The 14,396-nt window shown below is 33.1% G+C and overlaps 1 protein-coding gene across 4 annotated transcripts in view; it reads left to right on the top strand.

The window, feature by feature from the left end:
• Positions 1-11,811: 11,811 nt before the first annotated feature.
• The window catches only part of LOC114340256 (centrosomal protein of 290 kDa), an 80,784-nt gene continuing 78,199 nt past the window's right edge, over positions 11,812-14,396 (top strand). For 2 of the 4 annotated variants that reach the window (XM_028290978.2, XM_028290975.2), the window contains exon 1: positions 11,813-12,125. The gene's annotated coding sequence lies outside the window, so the exon portion shown is untranslated. Of the gene's footprint in view, positions 12,126-14,396 lie in introns of all 4 variants that reach the window. The other 2 variants (XM_028290979.2, XM_028290977.2) reach the window with 2 other exon arrangements.

Here is a 14,396-nt window from a genome sequence, read left to right as displayed (position 1 = left end):
CCGTCAATGAGAGTGCGAGTGAAATTCACCATTGGACGGCCGTAATGGTGCATCTCTTTAGCACTCACCATTGACGGCCGCCTAATACGCACTTAGCGCTCATTATTAATAATTAAAGATAACAGCTTAGTAATAAAATTGTGACAAAAATTTCTGCTGGATCTTGTAGAGGGGGCTATAAACTTTGATTTACTTTCTGACTTTCATAATAATAAATTTTAACCGAGTTATTAAGCCTTGAAAATGGCTATTTTCGCATTTTTCAAATTGTAAATCGCGTATAACTCGACAACAATCAATTTTAGAGAAAAATCACAAAATACCTTTTTTTGCTCAGAATAACCCAAATGATTTAAAAAAAAATTATTCGAAGTTAAAAAATTATTTTTGTGAATTTGTCTAAAAAAAATTGTTTAAACAATTTATCGATCAACGTACTGCCTGGCACCCAGTAGATTTGTTATAAGGACCTGTTTTTGAGTAAGTTTGTGCAAAAAATTCGAATAGGAGTAATTTACCTAACGGGGGCGACGATAAAGCCTATACTAATTTGAACATATTCAGTAACATTTAATTTCTAGAATCGGCTGTTTGTGTGAATCAGAATCAACTTTTACTAATTGACATTGGGAAGAGTATACTTTTCCTAGTTGGAGTCTACTTTTACTAGTAAATGTTAAATATAAATCTTCATTTTATATTTATAATCAACTTTTACTGAAACCAGCCGTTAGAGTTGACTCGAACTAGTAAAAGTCAACTCCAACTGGATAATCAACTTGAACTGTAACATGTATACGAATTGACAATGTCCCAAATAGGATCATGCTGCCCAATGGGAACTGTAAGATACATTTTATAAAAGTATATTGCAAATGAACCATACAGTATTAGTGCCTAAAACTTGTGAATGATCAAACTTACATAACAAAATAATAAGCGAAAAATAATTTCGACCACGTCCAAGTAATCTGTTAACCATACACTAGTACCAAGCGGCGCCGCTAGGAGAACACTCCAATAATGCGTCGCAGATTACTTATGTGAAACGTGGTCATTTTGTACTCTAAAACCGAGTAAGGTATGACACAAAGATAATAATCATTTCGTTTTGGAACGGAAATTATTGGAATGTAAATTATTTTTCACTCATTTCATCATTCCCAGTTAGAGGACAGTCTAACCATACTTCGGTGCAAATATTTTAATATTTGCACTTTCTCTTCGTTTCGTTATGGTTCAATTCAGTCTTCTTGTAAAGCCTCTTTGACAAGGAATAGATTCCGAAACATCAGATGTCAGAGGATGGCAAGAGACTCGAATTGAACCAAAAAGAAATGATTATTATCTTTTTAAAATAATAAGCGACTTGAATTAGTTTTCATAAAGAACATATAATAGAATACTTAGTAACAGTAAACTGAACTTACCTCTTGTGTTAATGGCTTGAAAATGGCGCGTACTTAAATAACAAGAAAATAAATCAACAATACTTAAATACGGATTTACAACAAATTTTTATTTTATAGTATTTTTATTTACTTGCTTTGTTAGAAATATTATTTCTAACAATTATTAAAGCTAATTGGCGCTCCCCAAAGCCATAAATTCCACAAAAAGAAGAAGAAAAAAATAAATAAAAAAAAAATAAAAAAAAATTTCTACGTATTTACTACACCCTTCCTCGAGGCACTTACGAAATTTTTTCAAGATTGCAAAATTTTTCATCAAGTTATCGCGAAAAAGGATAAAATGTGAGATTCTATTTAACGGCGCGACTACTCGCGGGTTAATACTTTGACACCTTTTAAATCAAACAGAGCTTGACAACTGTATAGAGAAAGGACATCTGAATGTGACAGCCAAGGTTTGAACTATTGAAAAAGCCCGCAATATATAAAAATATCAATTATAAAGTCATGTATCTTGTGAGATACATTGGGTTAAAGAGGGTTAAAAACCCTTTATAAGGGCCACAAATATCACAACAGAACGGTTTCGCTCTCCAAAAAGAGCATCATCAGTGTTACAAGCTTAACATGCTGAGCCACCCAAAAATACAAAGGTTAAAAGTTTTAAAAGCATTTAAAAGTTCACTAAATGTCTTACATAGTTAAAAACATTATGGAATCCAAAACTAACAACTTTATCAGATGAACAACAAGGATTCAGATCCGGAAGATCCTGCGTAGACGCCGTATTTGTACTGAGACAAATCACAGAAAAGGCCATTGAGTACAATAAACCAGCATATATGTTTTATAGACCTGACAAAGGCCTTCGATTATGGAATCCAAAACTAACAACTTTATCAGATGAACAACAAGGATTCAGATCCGGAAGATCCTGCGTAGACGCCGTATTTGTACTGAGACAAATCACAGAAAAGGCCATTGAGTACAATAAACCAGCATATATGTTTTATAGACCTGACAAAGGCCTTCGATCGCATCCAAGTCGAAGACGTCTTACATTTACTGTATAGAAGAAACATACCAATCAATATTATACAAACCATCGAAAACATCTACTTTCATAATCGAATACAGGCAAAGATAAATGGAAAACTAACGCAGTTTATACCAGTACAAAGCGGAGTCAGACAAGGTGACTCATTAAGCCCACTGCTCTTTAATATAATAATGGACGGAATAATAGAAGCAGTACTTAAAGGTCATGGTTACAGAATGGGGAATAAAGAAATCCAAATATTATGTTATCAGACGACGCCGCAATAATCGCCGAGACACAAGACGATCTCCAAAAATTAACACACATCTTCAATACAACAGCCAAGAAATACAAAATGATAATATCAGCAGAAAAAACGAAATGTATGACAACATCTCAATACCCACTACGATGTAAAATCGAAATTGATGGGAAAATAATAAAGCAGAAAGCAAGGTTTAGATATCTGGGAATAGATATAACCAGTTACAGAGATGTTGAAGAGGAAGTACGACAACAAAGCTTAAAAGCAGGTAAAGCGGCGGAATCTGTTAATGACACATTCTGGAAGAACAAACACCTAAGACAAAACACAAAAGCAAGAATCTATAAAGCAACAATTAGACCTATATTGACATACACAGCGGAGACAAGACCTGACACATCTAAAACGAGAAGACTACTAGAAACAACAAAGATGAAAATATTCCGACGAATATCAGGGAAAAGTCTGTTGGATAGGGAGAGAAGCGAAAACATAAGAAGATCATGCAATGTAGAAGACATAAATGGATGGGTGACAAAACGGAAACAGGAGTGGAACGAACACATTAGTAGAATGGCAGAGGATAGGATAGTACGAATAGCACGAGATAAGTCACCAAATGAACGAAGAAGTATTGGCAGACCAAGAAAAAGATGGTGCGATAACTTAAACAATTTAGGAAGCTAATATTGAAGAAGAAACAGGCTTTAAAGCCTACATACAAGAAATAAGAAGAAGAAGAAGAGAATCCAAAGGATGGATATAACCTCTATGCCATAGGGCCTGGGGCAACATATGACTCCCACGAGGTACGTGGGTTGCTATACAGGGTGAGTCACCACTAACGGGACGGAATATTACAGCGAAACGGTAAAAGATTTGAAAAAAATTTAAATTGAATAGTTTGTAAGTTGATAAAAGCTACATTCTAAAAATTTTTTGAAATATAGAGGGTGTCCCAATAAATGGCGGCGTATCAAAGTTATATTTTTTCTTATGGAACACCCTGTATTTTATTGCATTTTTTAATTGTCCGCAAAAAATAAGGTATAGTTTCATAAGGCTTCCCTATACCTGTGTACAGAGTGTTCTGAGTTATGTCGACTTTTCTTAAAATGTAAAGTTTTAAGAGAAGGCTTATTCTCAAGTTATTTAAGAAATTATAAAAACATCACTTTTACATCTAAATAGTTGGATATTGGTTGAATGTATTCCATGATTAATTATTACACATTTGTCTACAGGGTGTTCAAAATTTATAGTTTCATTAGTGGGGTATTCATTGTGTCATATGATGCGTATTTTAAATGGAACACCATGTATATTAATAAATAATAATACTTAACAAATTTACCTCTTTCGAATGGTATATGGATGTCCTATACCTAGGTCTCATAGTTTTTGCGTAATTTACAATTATTTAAATTCTTACTCTGTAAATCGATTTTAAAACAAAAAATGAAGTTAATTAATGTCATTGTATGACATTGTCATTTCATGAAAATACGGTCTGGTAATTATCTTATAATTAATGCATTCCATGATTGACTATTACACATTTATTTACAGGGTGTTCAAAATTTACAGTTTCATTATTAGATTATTCAATGTAGCATAATATGATGGGTATTTTATTAGAACACCATGTATATTAATCAAAGATTGTACTAAACACAGGTTTCTGGGTTAGGAAGTGCAGCATTTACAATATTTTTAATATAACCTTATTTAAAAAAAATCATCTTGGTCAATCCTGGTGACCTAGGTGGCCAAATATATGGACCGAATCAATCTATCCATTTATTTCTAAATTTTATGTTGAGGTTGTTCTTAACATCACGTCAAAAATAAGCAGGAGCTCCGTCCACTTGGAGCCACATGTTTGTTCGCACGCTAAGTGGAAGGTTTTAAGAAGGATTCAAAAAACATGTTTTAAGAAATTTAAAAAAGTTGCTCCATTCAGATTTTCGTCAAAAAAATATGGGTCGATAACGTACTGGCTCAGAATACTGCCCCAAACATTAACACTTCATCGGTGTTGGCGATCAACATTAAAATGTTTGTTTACTGTATCATAATAAAATGAAAGCTATGTCTATTAACTAGACGATTATTATTAAAAGTAGGTAGATTCGTCTGTACATAATACATTCTTAAAAAAAATCAGGATCTTCTCCAAATTCTAAAGTCTATAAACGAAAAGTTAAACGTTCCTGTTCTGTCTAATGCTGGTGTAGTTGAGTTTTATACGGATGATAGTGGTTTTTCTTATGTATTCTACATACACTTGTTAGACTGCTCTCCAATTGACTCGACATTTTTCACGTAGGTACTAGTATTTGGGTTCTCCGTAACAGAAAGCAGGACATCAAGTTCGTTGACGTCATAAAAAATAAATGGTTTACTTTATTTAGCTTTTCCTACCTATGCAAAATTACCAGCAGCACGGAATCTATCGAGAAATTTCTCAAAAACGTCCTTTTTTTGGGTGTCCTCTATTAGGATACTTTTAAGCGTAAACTTTAGAAGCTAAGAGAAAATTTTAAAAATATTCCCCAATGCAAAGTAGCATGTCTACTCTTTCATAGATAATGTGATTATTCATTTTTAGGAACAATTAAATTTGAATGTAATTGGCTCTTCCAAAGCCATTTTTAAGTAAAAAAAATTAAATATCATACACGGATGTTTATAGTTTTGATAATTACCAGACCGTACTGTCATAAACTGACAATGTCATACAATGACATTAATCTTTTGTTTTAAAATCGATTTACAGATTAAGAATTTAAATAATTGTAAATTACGCAAAAACTATGACACTTAGGTATAGGACATTCATATACCATTCGAAAGAGGTAAATTTGGTTAGTATAATTATTTATTAATATACATGGTGTTCCATTTAAAATAAGCATCATATGACACATTGAATACTCCTATAATGAAACTGTAAATTTTGAACACCCTGTAGACAAATGTATAATAATTAATCATGGAATACATTAAACCAATATCCAACTATTTAGATGTAAAAGTAATGTTTTTATAATTTCTTAAATAACTTGAGAATAAGCCTTCTTTTAAATCTTTACATTTTAAGAAAAGTCAACATAACTCAGAACACTCTGTACATAGGTATAGGGAAGCCTTATGAAACTATACCTTATTTTTTGCGGACAATTAAAAAATGCAATAAAATACAGGGTGTTCCATAAAAAAAAATATAACTTTGATACGCCGCCATTTATTGGGGCACCCTGTATATTTTAAAATAATTTTAAAATGTAGCTTTTATCAACTTACAAACTAATCAATTTAAGTTTTTTTTTAAATCTTTTATCGTTTAGCTGTAATCTTCCGTCCCGTTAGTGGTGACTCACCCTGTATATATAATCTTTAGACCTTCTACCCTCTCGGGTGTAGGTATCAACGTGGGTTGCTATAGGTTATAATTAAGTCATCACATTGAGAGAGAGGTGAAAGGCAACTGAGTTTTCATTCTTTAGATTCACTTCATAGAGACAAGATGTAGTCTCGAATCATTATCATTAATTATTATTAGCAGTTAGATCTTGTTACTGTCAACTTTAAACTTTGTATTTGCCCCGGGTCATAGTGACAGTTTAAATAAATTCGTATCATTGTAAATTTGGTGTTTCACTACCTACATGGCTCCAGCAATGATTCCAGGCTCAGCTAGAAGTTTAACTGTGCCGATCTCATTCATGACTTAGTTGCCTTTCACCACTCTCAACGTGATGACTTAATTATAACCTAGCAGCAACCCACGTGCCTCGTGGGAGTCATATGTTGCCCCAGGGCCTTATCCATAGGGATTATATCCATCCTTTGGATTCCATAATTTATTTAACTATGTAAGACATTTAGTAAACTTTTAAAGGGTTTTAACCATTGTATTTTTGGGTGGCTCAGCATGTTAAGCTTGTAACACTGATGATGCTCTTTTTAGAGAGCGAAAACGTTCTGTTGTGATAGTTGTGGCCCTTTTAAGGTGTTTTTAAATAAATATACCTTTTACTAAGAAAAATTTTCATTAAATTTACTTGTAATTCAGTGGTCGTTTGCCAAAAGCAGATATGTACATTTTTGGCACTTTTCAGGGGAGCAAATTCAAATTTCCACGACTGCCATACAATTACAGTTTTTTCTTATATGTCAACTCACATAAATAGCTGTATAAACATTAAACTCAAAACCAAATATGATATTTCAAAAACTGTGATTTTATGGACATCGTGGACATTTGAGTTTGCTCTTCTGAAAAATATCGAAAGTGGACATATCAGCTTTTGGCAAACGGCCACTCGGCAAAATTAATGGTATACAGCCATCTACAGGAAATTTTTCCTTGTGGATAAACAAAAAAATATTGTCCAACAAACAAAAAGGATGAAAAACTAAGTCAACCTACGAAAACCCTTATAGAACTAAGGCGACAGATAAACGGAGATAACAATATACGCAAAAAGCGCTAAATAAAATAAATAAGACGATCACAAAGGCAACAAGAAAAGACATAAGAAACTACATAAGTAGAAAAAACTAAACAAGCAATAGAGCAAAATAAGGGCGTGAAAGTTTTGAGAAGGAGCGTGCAAAAGGGCAAAATAGAAATTAACAAACTCACAAAACGGAGCTAAAGACGAAACTACGAACAGAGATGAAATATTAACAATAGTCGAAGAGCTTTACACAGAGCTGAATAGATAGAGAGAAAAAATAACACTACGCAACCTCCAATTATAGTAAAAACTGAGGTATTGAACCAAGGATCAGATTTAATGCCCTATACAGGGTGTTTCATTGGGAAACGGAAATACTTTAATGGTGAATAGAGATCACCGAGGCGGTTCTAGATATACTATATTTTTTGCCCTTTTATAACCGTGTTACAGGGTGTTTGATCGATTTTGCTCATTTCTTTTCTAAGCCATAACTTTAGAACAACCCTGTATATTTTTTTGATATTTGGTACACATATGTATCATTTAAATTATTTTTTGATTAATTTTTTAAATTATATACATTTAAATTTAATTTTTCTGGCAGCTTCTTGTCACCTTCACAGAATTAATGAATATGATTTCAAAATTGTCGTAATTAAATTATTTGCGCAAAAATTTGACATGCACCTTTTAACGCAGTTTTTTATGCTCTTTTAAAATACGCAAACAAATTTTCAAAATTTCAATATACAGGGTGTTGTTTTAAGGTCACTTTATATTTTTTTTGTTAATCCGGACCTGGATTTTTCTTGTGATTAGTAATTGGGTCGTTCCAATGTGGTAAATAAGTATTGATTATTTTTAAAATGAGTTTAATAATTTATAACTAAAAGTTAATAATACCTGCTTTTAAATGTCAGAGTTCTTCAATATAATTTCAAAAATTCAATATAATTTCAAAATTAAAGTCATAAAATTGTCTGGCCGAGAAATTGAAGCGAACCGTTAAACTTAGTTTTTTGTGCTCTTTTGAAACATGCAAACAGTTTTTTAAAATGTTAATATACAGGGTGTTGTTTTAAGGTCACAATTACTTTATAATTTTTTGTTAATCCGAACCTAGATTTTTCTTATGGTTAGTATGTCGGTCGTTTGGGTTTTGAATGAGACATATGTGTAACAAATATCAAAAAAATATACAGGGTGGTTCTAAAGTTATGGCTTAGGAAAGAAAGAAAAAAGGAAAAGTTGGTAGGGCAAAAAATGTAGTACCTATATCTAGAACCGTCTCGGTAACCTCTATTTACCATTAAAGTATTTTCGTTTCCCAATGAAACACCCTGTATAACAAAATAGAAGTCAAAGAGGCCCTGAAGAAAATGAAAAATAATCGAACCCCAGGCAAAGATGGAATAGTATCAGAAGCACTAAAAATTGGAGATAATATCGTCGTTGATTTGCAAAAAGGTGCCAAGTGACATTTTGTTCAAAAGAGGGGTTATGTGCAAAAATGATAGGTACGAAGGTTCTACCTATTCTGTAAAAAGGGGTCAAGTGTATTACTTATTGTTGTTGAGATAGTCTCATAATTTTTTGGTGCCAAGTAACATCTTTTTAAACTGGTTGTGAAAAAAGGAGCTAAGTTCCACTTAGTAAAAATATAAAAATATTCCTTGGCCCCTTTTTGCAAATCAGCGACGATATATTCCTTGAAAAAATTGAACTACGTTTTAATATCTGCTTTTATACCGCCAATATTCCTACAGACTGGAACAACGCTACTATGATGATTACATAGAGCAAAGCAAATTAGTTCTGAATTGTTCTGAAAAAACAAGGATTAAGAAAGAGTTGGCTTATATCCCGAAGCGTTTAGCTACAACATTGTGGGTACCCAGCAAGAAATCTGGCAGGAAAATTGTATTAGCACTGACGACGACACTTTTCCTCAGCTTAAAACTGTGTATTTAACACCGCTTGTATGTGTTCGTAGTTTTTCCAAAAAAAAATCAATTTCCTTCTAAAATTCTATCCTTAATCCATCTCTAATTCAATTTTAATTTTAAGCTGGGAAAAGAAGAAACTTTTGTAAATGTATTTGGGAAACATGGTTTGCATACTAAATCGTCAAAGTCAAGTCAAAATTCGACTTATCGTTGCAAAATTCGCAGCACCAAATAATTAAGTAGTTGTCAGTCCTAACTTTCAGAGAAAAGATATCCATAAAGGAACGAGGAAAATACCAGGAACCAACGAAGCCAATCAAAATTGATCACATCCTCATCTCAAAAAATGGGCAACAGACGTAACTAATGTCACAACGTATCGCGAAGGGAACTCTGATTCAGATCACTATCTTGTGGGGGCAAAATTGTGACAAAAAATCGCGACAGTGGCAAAAAGGACAAATAGTTAAATTAAAAAATGGAATGATGAAGGATTTACAAACCCAACAAAGAAACCAGAATGCCGAAGCACTCTCCAAGTAAAACTTAACAGAACCAGCTGGGAACAGAACAGGACCTGCACAGGAGGAATGGAGACAATTAAAACAATAATAACGGAATCTGTAGAGGAAACTGTTGACAAAGCCAAGAGACAAAAATGCAGAGGTATGATGATGAATGTAGAACTACAGTAGAGGAAAAAGAGAAGCTAGACTTAATCATTTTCAAAGAAACAGTAGAAATAGCAGGGAAAATTATATCGAGAATAAATTATAAACAACTAGAATATACAGAAGAAAAAAGTGAGACTTTGAAAAAATAAGTACAAGAAGAAATCCTAGAACATACCAAACACACAGGAAAGCACAAAATTATATAAAATTATAAAAGAAAGCACATAGTCATTTAGACCAAAATCGACGATATGCAAAGACAAGGACGGGGAACCACTAACAGAGGAAGCAAAAAATTGTAAGGCGATAAAAAGAATACTTCAAAGAAAACCTAAACGAAGACAATGAAAATGAACAAACCAAGACAATATATAATACAGTGAAGCAGCAAATTGAAAATCCGAGTTATGGGGAAGTGGTTCAAATAACAAAGAAACTAAAAAACACTAAAAGAGCCACGCAAGGGCAGAATTTCGGCAGATTTATTAAAACATGCAGGATTCAATCTTTGGGGAAGAATTTAATATGAACTAAGGAGCAACTGCCGGAGAAATGGGCGGTTGCCCTTGTACAGCCAATATATATAAGAAAGGAGATAAGAGGGAATGCCAGAATTACAGGCCAATTACATTGCTGGTTGGGTAACGACCTGAAAACTGTGGATGTAACACAATGGAGGAGCACTAAATAATTATGTAGTTGTCAGAACTGTGGAAAAATACATATACCTTGGACACGAAATAAAGATCACCAGAGACAACCAAATATGCGAACTACGAAGAAGAATAAACCTAGCATGGGCAGCCTATGGAAAACTCAAAGACATCTTTAAAAGCGATATACCAATTTCTTTAAAACGTGAAACATTTGACCAATGTGTGTTGCCTGTGATGACTTATGGTGCCGAAACTTTGACATTGACAGCTACAACTTCTAAAATGCTGCAAATAGCCCAGAGGAAAATGGAAAGGTCAATGCTGAGTATATCGCTTCGTGACCGAGTTAGAAATGAAGACTTAAGACGAAGAACAGGAGATACCGATGTAATTTCCCGAATTGCCACCCTGAAATGGAACTGGGCCGGACACGTCGCCCGAATCAGTGATGGGAGATGGACGAAGAGATTACTTGAGTGGAGGCCGAGATTAGACAAAAGAAGTAGAGGAAGGCCACCTACTCGTTGGACTGACGATCTCAAGAAAATGTTTAGAAACTGGATGCAAGGTGCTCAAAATATGGACAATGGACAAAAATGAGGGAGGCCTATGTCCAGCAGTGGACACAAAGGGCTGGATGATGATGTCAGGACTAACTTCTAAAGAAAAGATATCCATATAGGAACGTAGTAAATACCAGCAACCAACGAAGGCAATCAAATTGATCACATCCTCATCTCAAAACGATGGACAACAGACAACTAATGTCAAAACGTATCGCGAAGAGAACTCTGACTCAAATCACTATCTTGTGGGGGCAAAATTGCGACAGAAAGTCGCGACAGTGGCACTATGGGCACAGAAGAGGTATGAATGGAATGGAAGGTCAGAGCCAGACACGTAAAGACCCATCTAGGGATAATGATGCCAAAAGAGGAAGAAAAATATTATATAGAGGGCTCTCCAAATATAGTACAACACTGCACGTTTATTTGGATTGGCGATAATTTTCTAAAAATATTAATTTGTGAGTAAATTTCTTGAAGAAATGTGGTTCTATCTTATATATGGGATAACTCTAGACAAAATCTGTTAATAACGGATTAAAAATAGAAATCAATAATAAAGAATCAATGCTATCGTCAAAATAGCAGTCAAAAAAATTCCTTAGGAGACCGTCTGGTTGAAACCGGCGTTAATAGTTGTCCCTGACTTACTTTTCAGTTATGCGCCATCTTTGCAATCGTGTAGTAACTTCAAACTTATATGCGAGATGTGTTTGTTCTGAAAAAACAAGGATTTAGAAAGAGTTGGCTCATGTCCCGAATTTAGATAAGCGTTCAGCTACAACATTGTGGGTACCCAGCAAGAAATCTGGCAGGAAAATGTGACGTCGGTCACTGTGTATTAGCACTGACGACGGCGCTTTTCCTCAGCTTAAAACTGTGTATCTAACACCGCGTGTATGTGTTCGTAGTTTTTCCAAAAAAATTCAATTTCCTTCTAAAGTTCTACGCTTAATCCACGTCTTTGTTATGTAATTTTCAATCGGCACTCATGTTCTGTTGGAAAATGTTATTTTTACTGATTGTGACTGAAGACTATTCTTTGAAAGTGAAAAGTCTAGTGTATTTTTGATTAACCTACAAGAATAACCTGTGAATGTGAGTGTTTTATATTTATACTAGTTTTTCAGTTTAACAGCCGATACATCAGTGCGTTAATAAGCTGAGTCTATATATAGACACAACTCAAAGTAGGAGACTGTAACTATTACACTTAATGTTCATATTTTTTCGTTTTATAATGTTCAATTTTATTCTTTTTGACCTATAAACCGACTAAATCTCGGGAATAATACAACGCAACACAATTCTCTAACTTAAAGATCCTACTTACGTAAGAAAACTACAAATTATCCTAATATTTATTTTAAACCGTTATAAAATTGCTTATATTGACCGTCTGAAATTAGATCAATTTTTTGTTATCCTTTCGATCAATGTTTTGCCTGCTGATTTGTCTATTTTTATAGTCTGGGTGATCCCACTTTCCCATAATTTTACTTCTTACTACATTTTGCACTTTTACTCTTTATCTAGACCGGCTTAAATTCTTCTTTACTTCGTTAATCTTTTTTTGGTTATAAAAATGTTATATATTCATTATTATTGACACTAGATAGTAAATAAATAAAATTGTTTTATCTGTCTCAAAAACCTATTTTTATGAAATGCTTACGTTTGAAGTAAACTGCTCGTCAAAAGTTAGGGATATAAAAAATTATGCTCATTTTCATAGCCGATTTTTTTGTGAACTGATTAAAGAATTCCGCTAATTATTTTTTATTATTTTAGATTTTTCTTTATTATTTACTCTGTTGTGCCAAGGTTTACTCCAACTTTTTTTTGTATTTATGCCGGGTGGAAGAAAAGAAATGTTTTTCTTATGTTAAGTTTGAGACACTTGTAGGGAGGACGAGGTACAAATGTTAGCATACATCGGAATCGTATTGTAGTCTTATGTTTTGTGAGCATTTTGTTTTTTGAATGTCCCTGATAACTTTGGAAAGAAAGAAAATAGACTGTTTTGCAATTTAACATGTGTTTTAACCGAAACAAAAGTTTGAGACACCTTGTAGGGAGGAAAAGGCACAAAGGTGGGTATACATCGATATTATGTTGTATTCTCATATTTTGTGAATATTTAATTTCGTTGATATCTTTAATAACAAAGAAACTAGACGCTTTTACTCTTTAATATGCGTTTTAACTGACGACATGCGATACTTGAGAAGGCCATGTCTTATCATACCACTAAGATGAAATTATTTCCTACATATAGTGCGAAAGGAACAGAGTTTTTTTAAAGGCAAAAATCTGCTATTTAAAGAGTTTCCACCTAGACACCAAATCCGTACTTATTCTCAAGGAAACTCCACTCCAAAACCTCACAGAGCCTCCATTAAACAATCTCGTGTCTCTTATGTTGCGCTGTGCATACCGCTTACCTGGTAGACAAATAACTTTTTTAGGTGTCGATAAGAACTGTTTACCTTATGTGCCTTTTTGTTTTTAAAGTTTTGTTAACTGTTATTTTTTATTGTTAATTTAGTTTTGTTCCAGATAAAACACATGTCAAAGTGTAAAACCATCTATCTTCGTTGTTTCTAAAGATATCAGGGACAGGGGCATTCAAAAAACAAAATGCTCACAAAACATAAGACTACTATATGATTCTGATGTATAATAACATTTGTACCTCGTCCTCCCTACAGGGTGTCTCAAACTTAACATAATAAAAACATTTTTTTTCTTCCACTCGGTATAAGTACAAAAAAGAAGTTTGAACACAACTGAAGACCACAGGAAAATAACTTGATAAGTCACATTTTTGGTTTTGTTCAGGAGAACATTTTAAAGTTTAAAACATTTAAAATGTGATTATGATTTTAAAACATTAAAATACATCTTACAATTATTAATTACTACTAAAAAGAAAAAAAAATTGATATGTTAGTGGTTGGTTTACAATTACAATTTAGTTTTTTAAGTATATATATTGCATATTAATTACATGGACTTATCAACGTTTTCCCCTGTTTGGAATGGACATGTCAAGTTCTTTTCCTGTATAGGGTTTTTATAAACACTTATATCTTTTGACTTATCAAGTTATTACTCTGTATTGTGTTACTCTTAGAAACTATGTAATTAAAGCTACAAATTGGTATTAAAAACGACAAATGTCAAAAATTGGACTTATCCAGTTTTTTCCCTGTGGTCTTCGACTGCGTAAATACTAAAGAAAAATCTAAAATAATAAAAAAATAGAGAAATCTGTTAATTATTCACGAAACAATCTACTATGAAAATAATAATATAATATATAATATTTTGACGAGCAGTTTATTTTATAAATGAAATCTGGATTTA

The sequence above is a fragment of the Diabrotica virgifera genome, chromosome 10, assembly GCF_917563875.1.
Source record: "Diabrotica virgifera virgifera chromosome 10, PGI_DIABVI_V3a".
NCBI lineage: Eukaryota > Metazoa > Arthropoda > Insecta > Coleoptera > Chrysomelidae > Diabrotica > Diabrotica virgifera.
Note: the sequence above shows the minus strand (reverse complement) of the source record. Positions and strands in the feature narration are given on the sequence as shown.